The sequence below is a fragment of the Lepidochelys kempii genome, chromosome 8 (genome assembly GCF_965140285.1).
Source record: "Lepidochelys kempii isolate rLepKem1 chromosome 8, rLepKem1.hap1, whole genome shotgun sequence".
Classification (NCBI taxonomy): Eukaryota; Metazoa; Chordata; order Testudines; family Cheloniidae; genus Lepidochelys; species Lepidochelys kempii.
Genome location: NC_136387.1, coordinates 47,503,755 through 47,515,044, shown reverse-complemented (window position 1 = coordinate 47,515,044; position 11,290 = coordinate 47,503,755).

Below are 11,290 nucleotides of genomic sequence, written 5' to 3'. Positions count from 1 at the left end.
ACTATAGGCAAAGTGATGTTATCAAGCCAGGCTCAGCCTAGTGCATATGGTCAGATAGTGGCTAAGCTAGGGTGGCCCTGGGTTGATGGAGCGAAACAGGACTCTTCATCCCCAATCTAAATACACAGTGGGCTTTGTGAGGTCTGTTGGGATCAAAACATATTTATAAAGACTCATTAGTACATAACTGGGTAGTGTTTTACTTGCTGAGTTCAGAATTCTCTATATAGTCACCTTACGTATCTGTGTGTCCAGCCTTTCATTCCAGATAAATGAGACACTGCGGTAAATATTTGGTAGCTCCTTGAGTGTTATGGGCCTGAGGTGAGATGGACAGTGCGGTAGCTGATATTCCAAGAGAGAAAGAAAAATAATCAAAGAAACAGATGTTAAACTGCAGGAATTATGAATTAATGGATAATTTCATTTTCTTTACTAAGCTTGTTTGCACTTAAAAGCTTTCAGGAGCAAGCAACTAGCATCTGCTTGACAGGACTTTTATGACTGAGGAGGAAAAAGATGCAATAAACCACAATGCACCAAAAGATATTATTTAAGAGAATTACTGAAACTCAGACCTACGAATTGCATCATTCTTGTCTAATGGACCAGGGATGTGATGGCCCAGATGCCAGAAAGAGTTCTGACTCTCAAGGGCTAGTCTGCCAAACAGCCTTGTTATGTTCTTTGTCCTACATAGGGATAGCACAGTCCCTACCCAGAGACATGGGATGCCTGGAGACCTGAGACCTGACTGGGCATTCCTGGAATGGACCAAGAAGGGGAGAGATACAGGTGAAGTTGCCATGAAACTGTGACAGCCCTGTGCCTTATTTACTGTACGCCACCCAATCCCTGCACTGAACACAGAATTATTTGTTTCCTCCTGGATGTTTCTCTGGTGCTCTGACCACAGTATCTGAGTGCTTCAAAAACATTAATTTTGCTTTACACACCCCTCTGTGATGAGGGGGCCTTAGCCCCACTGCACAGATGGGAAACTAAGGCACATGGAGATTAAAGCGAAGATTGTCAAGCGTGCCAGTTAATTTAGACATGCCTGGCCTGATGTTTTCAGAGAAATTAGCAATTTCGTGCCACTTTATATGTTCAAAGTACAACTCTAGGCAACTTCAGTTGCAGCTGTGAGTGCTCAGCACTTTGACAAACCTGTCCCCAGGTGTTTAATGTTGGGAACCCAGAAAAAAAGGAGCATGTAATCAGTGACCACCTGTGAAAAGTTTGTTGTAAATGACTTGCCAGCATCACACAGTAACTCTGTGGCAGAGGCAGCAATAGAATCCAGTTCTCCAGGGCAGCATTCAACTGCCTTAACCATGAGATTGTCCTTTTTCTTCCTACAATCCCCTGCCTCATGGATGATACACCTTCCCAGTTCTGTAACAAATAAGGAAGGGGTCCTGCAGACAACAGCCTCCTTCCATCCTGCACACTGAATGAGGCAGGGTCCCATGAAAAAAATATTCTGTGACTATCATAATGCATATGCACAAGGGGGCCAAGTTAAGGTTAAATGGACAACCTTAATTCTGGCATTTCCTAACTTTTGAATATGTGACTTTACATCCAAAAACTATATTAAACAAATGTTAAGTTTGCAATATCCTGTTTTAAAAAACAGAGTAACTGGTAGCAGTAGCAGACTGTTATCCTTTATGTGGACCAGTGACTAGAGGAGGGCTGAGACATTTTGCTAGTGGGTTTCACAGCTCTATTTTGGCTCTAGCATGTCTCTGTCCCTGTGTGCTCCCATCTGTCCACTCCAGCTCCTGCTGCTCTCCCTATTTAACCTCCTCATCCCCTGGCCCTTGTGCCCTCTCTCCCACTGCCTCCCACCTGCTTATTTTCACCCTTCTGTACTGCAACGGGGCTACTCTCTCCTGGCTCCTTGGTACCAGCAGGGGGAGCACTAAATGCACAGGACACACTCTCTGTGCTATCAGTTCCAGTGCCCAGCACTGCAGCAGCCAGAAGTAGCAACAGCAGAGAAGTCCTGCTCTGCCCTGCAGCCTCAGGCGGGAGCCTGGTCAGTAGCTCAGTGGGGACAGTACATGCAGTCTGGTCAGCTCTAGGAGCTGTGAGGTGATGGAGCATGCTCAGTGCAGAAGGAATCTTCAGCAGTTATAGGTGGCGTTCTCTAACACGTCTCCGCTGATCATGTGCACACTGAGATGTTTCAGAGGCTTAAAACTTGGCTAAATTTTCCAGCGGTGGCAAAAGGCACATCCCTGACACCACAGTGACCGCCTGACACATTCCAACTCCCCACTCCAGAGCAAGGGGGCGCTAGAGCTTCTCAATGGAACAGGATTTTTCAACATGGACAAAATATGTATTTCCCCCTTAATCTTAGTCTCGGAAACAGCTGAATTGTTTGATCTGAAACTTAAAAACAAAATTCACCCTGAGGCAGACACCCAGTGTGGGATATTTTAGACCAAATGGTTAAAGTTTGGTAAAGTTATAAACCCCTGAAACCAGGGTCTTATGACGGACAGCATTTGGCAACTGTAATAGGCGGTACTGCCCACTCCCCCTAGAAACGTTGTTGCTCTTTTCCCTGCTTTTGGTATCGCCCATGTTAGTCTGCAGCTGTGCAGCGCATTCCTAAACTGGATCCCGGCTCCCTGCCTTGAGCTCAGTGGTGGTGGCAAAAGACATCTGGGTCCCCCGCATGTGTATGGGCAACATCTTGTGATGCAGTGGCTCACGTCACAGCTGTGACCTAACACACATCATGCCTCCTATGCACAGGCCCCTTATTCTTGATTTTCCCATCCGTGATCTGTTCTCCATGAGCTGTGGGTGCTGGGCAGCCCTGCTGATGGTTGTCACGAATGCCTGGGCTCCAGGGTGCATTGGTGGGCACTGCTCAGTTCACACTGCTCCATGCCCGGCCACGTCACCCTCTCAGGGTGGGAGTGATTGTCAGTCATTACAGACACGGGTCGCAGCAGTTACTATTTACATGCACTTTCTGGTTTCCATTTCACAGGGACCTGGGGTCTCTCCTGCTGGCCAATGCCTACTGTGGTGGGGAAGGCCACGGCTCCTCCTATACCCTCCTCTCCCCACCCTCTATGCCTGCTTTCTGCCGCACTGCTCCTGGCCGGTAACATCTCGGTCACAGCCGGGCACTCGCCCACGCCTGTCCTTCCAGCCGGCCTTTGCATGGCAACCCAGGGGAGGCTGCAGTCTGTCCCTCTCACATTCATGTCAGTCAGGAGCAGAGCTATTGAAGCTAATGGAGTCACAGCAGTGTAAAACCAGAGGAGGAACAACAGGCCATTGCTCTTTCCCTGAGAAGCTGCTACCTGTGACTGCACATAACATGCCTTTGGAGTAACTCCAGTCACAGTGTGGATATACGCCACTCTGAGTACAGAATTCGCCTCATCAAGTGCCCCTGTGAAAAGAATCCCTCTCGCTTTCACGGGCAGATCACCAAAGGAGAAATCTGAGCCCATCTTCATAAGCAGCAGCGTAGAGGGACCAAAGGTATCTGGAATCCGGGTTCTTTGCTATAAGGCCCATCGGTGTTTGATCAGTTGGATACACTCATCTTCTGTCTGTGACCTTATACACGTCAGCCTGGAAACCACCGACTGTAGGAGGTCTGAGGTCACCTCTGGGTGACCAGTGCTGAGAGAAGAGCGGCACTCAGTGGGACTCCTCGTCAGCTAGCCTCAGCCATTGCAGATCTATTGACAAGATCACTCAGCCCATTTACACCAGGTGAGAATCTGGCCCTTTGTCTGCATTTCCATTGCACACTTTCCTTGCCACAGGTTTACATAAAACTTTGCAGTGAACTTTCCCTCCTGCTGAAACGGTGCATAGAAAGCCAGACCCTCAAAGGATGGAACTCTACAAAAGCAACAGAGTTGTGCCATTTTCATCACCAGAGGATCTGGCTCCTAGTGTCACTTTTGCACCTGAAGAGTTTGCAAAGCTATTGATTCAATCCCTTGCACTTGATACAAAAGGGTTTTAAGGGAGTAGAGGGTTTTGTAGCCTTGGATGGTGCTTTGTGCTGGAAAATACACCCAGGAGTTAAAAACTCTGATTTGGTTTAAACATGAAGACACTCGGCAAATGATTAAACTATAAAAGAGATTAAATGGTGATTCATCCACCACCTTCACCCCGAGGGACTGGAAACCAATGGCACCATTGTGCCAGACAAGCAGGATTTGGTAGCCATAGACCCTGAGGAGTCTCTACTGGTACCACCTGCATGAGACCGGATTTTACTTTACTCATGACATTTTGCTTAATGCTTCCCAGTCCACTAACCCAGTCCTCAAATTCTTTAAGAATCTCTTCTGAATCCTGGTCTGGAGACAAGAAATGCACCTGTTTGACCAACCACGTCCACAGATGGAGCCCACGCTCGTATCGGGCTGGTTATGTGAGTTACCTGATCCCCCATCGGAGTGGAGAACAGGAGCTCCCCATTGCCATGTGGGAAGTGAGAACATCACCGTTTTGCCACAGCAAAAACCCTAAGCCCTTCCTGTGGCTCCAGCACCGTCCACTTCTGTTGCTCTCTTGGGCTCGGGAAACTCCTCTCCTCGAACTCTGCCTTCTTGCTGGCTGCTGAAACGGGGCCTCACCGGGGGGGTGGGGGGGGGGAGAGAAGCTGAACAGGGAGGAGTGGGCAGAGCTGGTGCCTGGCTACAGAGTGCATGAGGCTTCAGACTTTTCGTGCCAGTAGGGAGAAGAGCTGCCCCATCGGAGTCCCCCACTTACCTCCCCTCCTCTCCCAAGGGGGAAAGAGGCAGAGCCTTCTGCCTCCAGCTCTCCCTCCCCTCCTGAGGAAAAAGGGAGACCCTATCCCCAGCTTCCCCAGTGGAACAAGAACAAGGGCTGAGATCCCCCCACCCCTCGGGGTGGAGAGGGGCAGGAGACCATCTGAAAGCACAAGGAACATTCCCCTGCACAGCTCCACACACAAATAAACACACTTTCCCACGTCTGGCTCTGAGCTTCCTTCAGGTGCATTGATTATCCCTTCCCCTCCGACAACATGCAGCCACCAGAACTGGCAAGCGTCTACCTACTGCCTCCTCTCTCCTTTTTGCAGTTTAACCTCTGGGTCCCTGAACATGCCACTTAGCAACCACTGCTTTTCGCCACTGCTCAGGTCTATTTAGGGCCACATCCTCAGCTGATCTAAATCAGCTTTGCTCTGTTGATTTCAAAGGAGCAATGCTGATTTAAGCCAGCTGAGGATCTGACCCATAATTTGGAGTGTATTTGTTCTAGACACAGAATTCCTGTCCCCATTGTTACAAGCTTCTGGATAGTGCAGCCTTGGACCTTTGCTGCTTAGAAGCTTACGTGCTCCAGCTGACTTCGGCTGAGTGTATTTCAGCTTCATTCCATGCTACATCTGGCCAAGCTCCTGTATAAACTCATCACTGGAAGCAAGTTAATTAACATAAGGTCATTCAGAGCTAGCTAGTTCCTTCCTATCAATATCATCTAATCAGTAGCCTCACCTGAAAGGTAATCTCTGCCTTGATCTCCGGTTGGCCATGGAGCAGCCTCTGAAAACACTGGGGGCTTTGTTAATTCAGTGTTCCCACTGAGATGCCAAGGTCACAGCCCAGTCCCTTCCCCTTCAGTGTCCTTGCTTTGGGTAAAACAGGAATGACTTGGTTTCTGTAGGAGACTCCCAGAGAAACCCCCAGTTTCTTTCCTTTTCAATGTGGCAGCAGGCTGTAGTTTGTCCGACCCAGAGAAGGAAACAAGCCACTAAATGGGTAGGGGGCAGGATAAGCAGAAATGGAATTGAAAGTGTTAGGTTAGCACCACAAAAGGGCCCATCACATGGAGAGGTTGCCCTGTGAACTGGACAACCCAGGAGATTGGTAATGGTGGCTATAGTGAAGTTTTAACCCGACACGTGGCTGATAGCGACAGGGGCTGAAAGTTGTCAGTCATGTGCTGACTGCTGGCTCCCCTAGGTCAGATGACATGATGGGCTTCAGTTCATTGCTTAGGAGACAAGGGTCACCCTTGCAGATGGTGCTCCTTGGCCACTTAGGATATGTCTACACAGCACTTAAACACCTGCAGCTGGCCCGGGTCAACTGACTAGGGCTTGGGGGTGGGAGGGAGCTAAAAATTGCTGCATAGACTTTTGGGCTCCAGCCCAAGTCTGATCTCTGGGACCCTGCAATGGGGGAGGGTCCCCAAGCCCAAACATCTACACAGAAATTTGTAGCCCCATGAACCCAAGTCAACCAACCCAGGCAAGCTGTGCCACAGGCCTTTTATTGCACTGTAGATATACCCTTGTAACCCTTCTGCCCATCAGAGTTGGCAGCAACAAGGGCCGGGTTCAATATCTAGGGGATCCATTCCAATAACACAATGCAAACCTGCTCGAGCCCCCACCCAGTGACCTGGGACAAATATATACCACCCCCGCTGGGCGCCTCCAAGAGGCAATACTTCCCCTCTTGCAAGCACAGAGTCTGAGTGTAGCAAAAAGCCTTTTAATAACAGAGAGAAACAATGTGGCATTATGTTGGGGAAACACCACCAACAGGCTTCATAACACAACCCACGAGCAAAAAAACCCACCCCAAGCAAATTGGGGCATGCCCTTTCCCTTTGGTTCTTGAGTCCAGCAACCCCAAATCACCCAAAGTCCCAAAAGTCCAATGACCCAAAAGTCTCTGTCCCTGGTCAGGGCAGCCCCAGACTTCAAAAGTTTATCTGTAGAGCTTTACCTCCCAACCTGGGTGGAGATGGGGGCGGGGGTAAGAGGCACCTTACATGATCTGAAGCTGACCGCCCCACAGCTCCATAGGGCTCGGCTCGGCTGTGCTCCACCAGCCGCCCCACGAACTGCTTCGCTCAGCTCCACTCTGCGGCCCACAAGCAGCTCCCGCCGTCCCATGAACTGCTCCGCATCCCATCAGCAGCTTCCACCGTCCTATGAACTGCTCCACAATATATCTTCAGGCTCCCCCACTACTTAACACAACACTCAGTGATTTCAGCTCTTAGTCAGTTCAGCTCTTTGGTGAATTCAGCTTATAGTAAGGGAACCTCAGTGCTGGTGCACTATTAGCCCAAAGCAAGCTCAGCAGCCTGTAACTAGATATCTAATGAAATCAAAATTAGCTCTGATATTCCACAGCAGAGAGAGAGGAGGAAGTGCAATTAGCATGTAAGGCCCTCACCAAGGGGCCCATGCCACCAAGTATTAATACTTGTCCCCAGTCTCTCTCAATTCACACAGTTTTGGAACCCATGACCCTTGCCTAGCGAGTGCTACTTAGTTGATGGTGAGTCCCTCCATCATAACAAAAGGCCAAGTACAGTTCCAAGCACAGTTCCCATAATCAGGGTAATAACAATTTATTCTTCCTGCCCCAATAACAGAGACACTGGGGCTCCCACAGCAGCCAAAGTGACCATTTGGGCCGCTATGGCCTCATTCTAGGCAGGGTGGGTGTGCCTATGCAAATGAGATCGGCCCCTGAAGTTCTTTTCCACAACTTGCCACACCTCACCACCAGATGTCAGGGCAGAGCTCATCCTGACACTGCTTACACCCTTATGAACTGCCACAGGTCATGTGCTGAAGAATTAAGACACATTCATGGGAAGACATGAGGAAACAGCTTGTGCTACTGACTGGTTAAAAAGTTACCCCATATGTGTCTGATACCCCAAGAAACTGCTAGCTTTGCTGAAATCAATGGAACAACACTAATTTACACCAGCTCATAATCTGGCCCTTTGAGTTGTTCTGCCAACACTTTATAGCTAGTAGAGGGGGTTGAAAATGCCAACTATTTCTCCCACAAGAAATTTTGGGAACTTTTCATTTTTTTAAAATGAAAATTTCTGCAAGCGTGTTCAGTTTTTTCAATATAATCTGAAACCAGAAAAATTTGATAACAAATCATTTCAGTACAATTATTTGGTTTTTGAAAAACCAAAACCAGCTTTTTTAATGCAAAAAACTGACCTGAAAAGTGAAAAATTTCACTAAAAGCTGGAAAAAGTACTGGAACAAAACAAACCAACCATGCAATGTTTGATATCTTGTTTTTAGAGAAAAGGCTGGAAGGTTATTTTTTACCAAAATGTAAACATTGTCATTAAAATATTTTTTTAATGAGAAAAACGGTGGGATGAAAATATTCAAGGAGCTCAAGTAGCCACTCTAACAACAAAGACACATCCAACTCCCAGGACAGCATTCTGCAACAAGCCCAGGAGGGAATTTCCTAAGCTAAGAAATACATAAATGACCACTAAAGGGCATTAAAAGCATGGCTGGCCAGCTGCTAAGCCATGACTCCTATGCGGCAATAGGTTCAGGCTTGATGGTTTTCAAGGAGAACTGGAGTCCCAAAAAAGATGCCCTACTCGTACAGAGCCACATAGGCTATGTAGCCGTCCAGCCCTGTCCTGTCCCCGGAGGTGGAGCCTGAGAGCCAGCCACAGACATAGGGCCAATGGGCTGCCGTGACCCACAACTTACAGGCCTGACTGCTGGCTCTGAAATAGAGACACATTTGAGGAGCATGCCTGCATCGAGGCCAAAACCCACCCCAAGCGGGACATCAGAGAGCAGGGGGGTGGAGATTGGTGCTCCCCCAATCCCATCACCCTGCCACAAGGGGACAAGGGTCAAAGTAGAGAGGTAGCCAGTGAAAAAGCCCTATCAGATGACCACCCTAAGCTGCTTCAAGCCCCCTCATCAGGTGATCTGTTGCTTAGTTATGGCCCACCTGAGCATTTGGGGTAGAGTCCATGTACACAGAATGAAGGGGATCGTGTCCTCCTCTGGGTCAGAGGATCAGGATTTGCCTAACATGTGCATTGCATGGTACAGCTGAACCTGCCCTGTTGAAAGCAGAGGGCTCTAGTCTCCCGGAAACGTCAGGAAAGAGGGGTATGCCATGGGGATAGGAAAGACAGTTAGAAGAATCCTGGCTAAGATTTTCCAAAGAAACCTGTGATTTGGGATGCCCAATTTGAGATACCATCCCGGGGTCTGATTTTCAGAAGGCGTTGAGCACCTGCCCTCTGACACTTAGACCCCTTTAATGTTGCTCAAGTTGGGCACCCAAAAATATAGGCCCCTCTTAAACCCCTGGAGGGGCTCCCCTGGTGGATGTGCAGGGGATTTCCCTGTTTGGACCCAAGTCCCTGGATCCTTCATGCTCAGGTCTTGCTAGGGCTGGGCACAGTCTAAGCATTGTCTGTGACCCTGGACCTCTCCACCCACTCCAGGGAGGAGATCCTCTGTATAACACCCCTTTCTGAGAGCTGAGGACAGTCCAACTGTCTAGGCCCTGAAAGTAGCACCAGCTCTCCCAAGCCTACCTAGGAGCTTTTGCACATTCCCAGAGTTCCACCAAATCTGGTTTATTGTTCCTTTGTTCAGGGGCTAGATGACAGTAAAGGCATGTAACAAACAGACTCCGTAAAGGAATTTCTAAACACACACATTACTCTTGGACAGCACGAGAAATATGCAAATCTATGGAAATGCAACAAAACCCTTATGTAAAATCCTGCCTCAGTTTTCTCACCACTATGAAAGCGCTTTGGGAGCTGGGCTATGTCCTTTCAGGATCCCAGGACCCTTCCTTACGCACAGCCTTGCCTGCTTCTAATCTGCTTCTAAAATGGGGTAGTGAGAGTGCCTTCCTTTTATAGAGTTCCAGGTCCTTGTCAGGTGACCACCCTGAGCAGCTTCAAGTCTCTCATCAGGTGATCTGTTGCTTAGCTATGGCCCACCTGAGCAAACTGGTTTCTCTACACTGCATCCAGCTCATTGTTCCAGGGGTTTCCCTTTAAACAGAAGATCATCTAATTTAATGACTCTTGATTGTTGCCCATTGTTAGCTCTCTGCTCAGTGGAAGGATTTATTCTGACACTTCTTGATGTTTTTAGCTCTAGAGGAGGTGACAGAGCCAACGTGAGGGCTCAGAACAATTTCATAATCAAAAGGGCAGTCACAAAGACTGGGGGACACTATCAAATTAGTCTAGCTTAATTGCATCACTCACCATGTCTACACTACCTGCTGAATCGGCGGGTAGTGATCGACCTATCAGGGATCGATTTATCACGTCTAGTGTAGACACCAGGGTGAGAGGTGGAAGCGGAGACGACGGGGGAGTGGTGACCATCAATCCTGCGCCGCGAGGACACAAATTAAGTGATTATAAGTCGATCTAAGATACGTCGATTTCAGCTACACTATTCTTGTAGCTGAAGTTGCGTATCTTAGATCGATCCCCCCCCAGTGTAGACCAGGTTGTGGAAAATTTCACACCCTCTGCAACATAGTTAAGCCGACCTAAGCCCTGGTGTAGACAACATTAGGTTGACAGAAGAATTCTTCCTTGGGGAGGTGGATTAACTACGCTGATGGGAGAACCCCTTCTGTCACTGTAGGTAGTGCTTACACTGAATCACTGCACCGGGGCAGCTGTGCGTCTGTGTAGACAAGTCCTCAGTGTCTACACTACAGCTGTGCTGCTGCAGCATTTCTAGTGATGCTATAGGGATGGGATCCACAAAGGGACTTAGGTGTTGAGATGCTGAGCTTCACAGTGCCTAACTTTTAGGTGCCTAGAACTTCACAAGAGCTTCACTGCACCCCACAAAGCTTGAGTTAGGCACCAAGGCTCCCTGTACAATGAATGGGGAGAGAGAGGTGCCTTAGAATTCAATCCACAAAAGCCAGAATGCAAGATGGGCAACCTGAGAGGTGCCACCAAGAAAGGGTTGTGCTAAGCCCTGCCCCTCCCTCAGAGCTGGGCGCTTAAATCCAGGCTTCAGGGAGGGGACCTAGCTCTGCTTTGAGATCCACAAACTGCCTGGAGTCAGGGGACTTAGGTACCCAAGGCACTTTTTGAGGGAACACATTAGGTGCCTACCTGGTGCCTCATAAAATGGCCAGAGGAGGAGGAGGTGGTGTCCACCTTAGAACCTTCAGCCCAGTCATGACCGCACTCATCTGGGATGTGGGAGAGCCAAGTTTAATTCTCCCTCAGGATCAGGGGTGGGGTGGCAAAGGATTCGGACAGGGGTCTATTACTCCTGCAGAACCCGCTCTAACCAGTGAGCTTTGGTAGATTCTGATAAAAGAGTCCCTCAGTCTCTCCTGTTGAAACTGTTGCCCTCTTGATAAATCAGGAAAGTATGATTGGAGCAGGGGAGCTGGACCCAGGGTCTGCCACTTCCCAGGTAGCTGCCCAAACCATCAGACTACAATGTTTT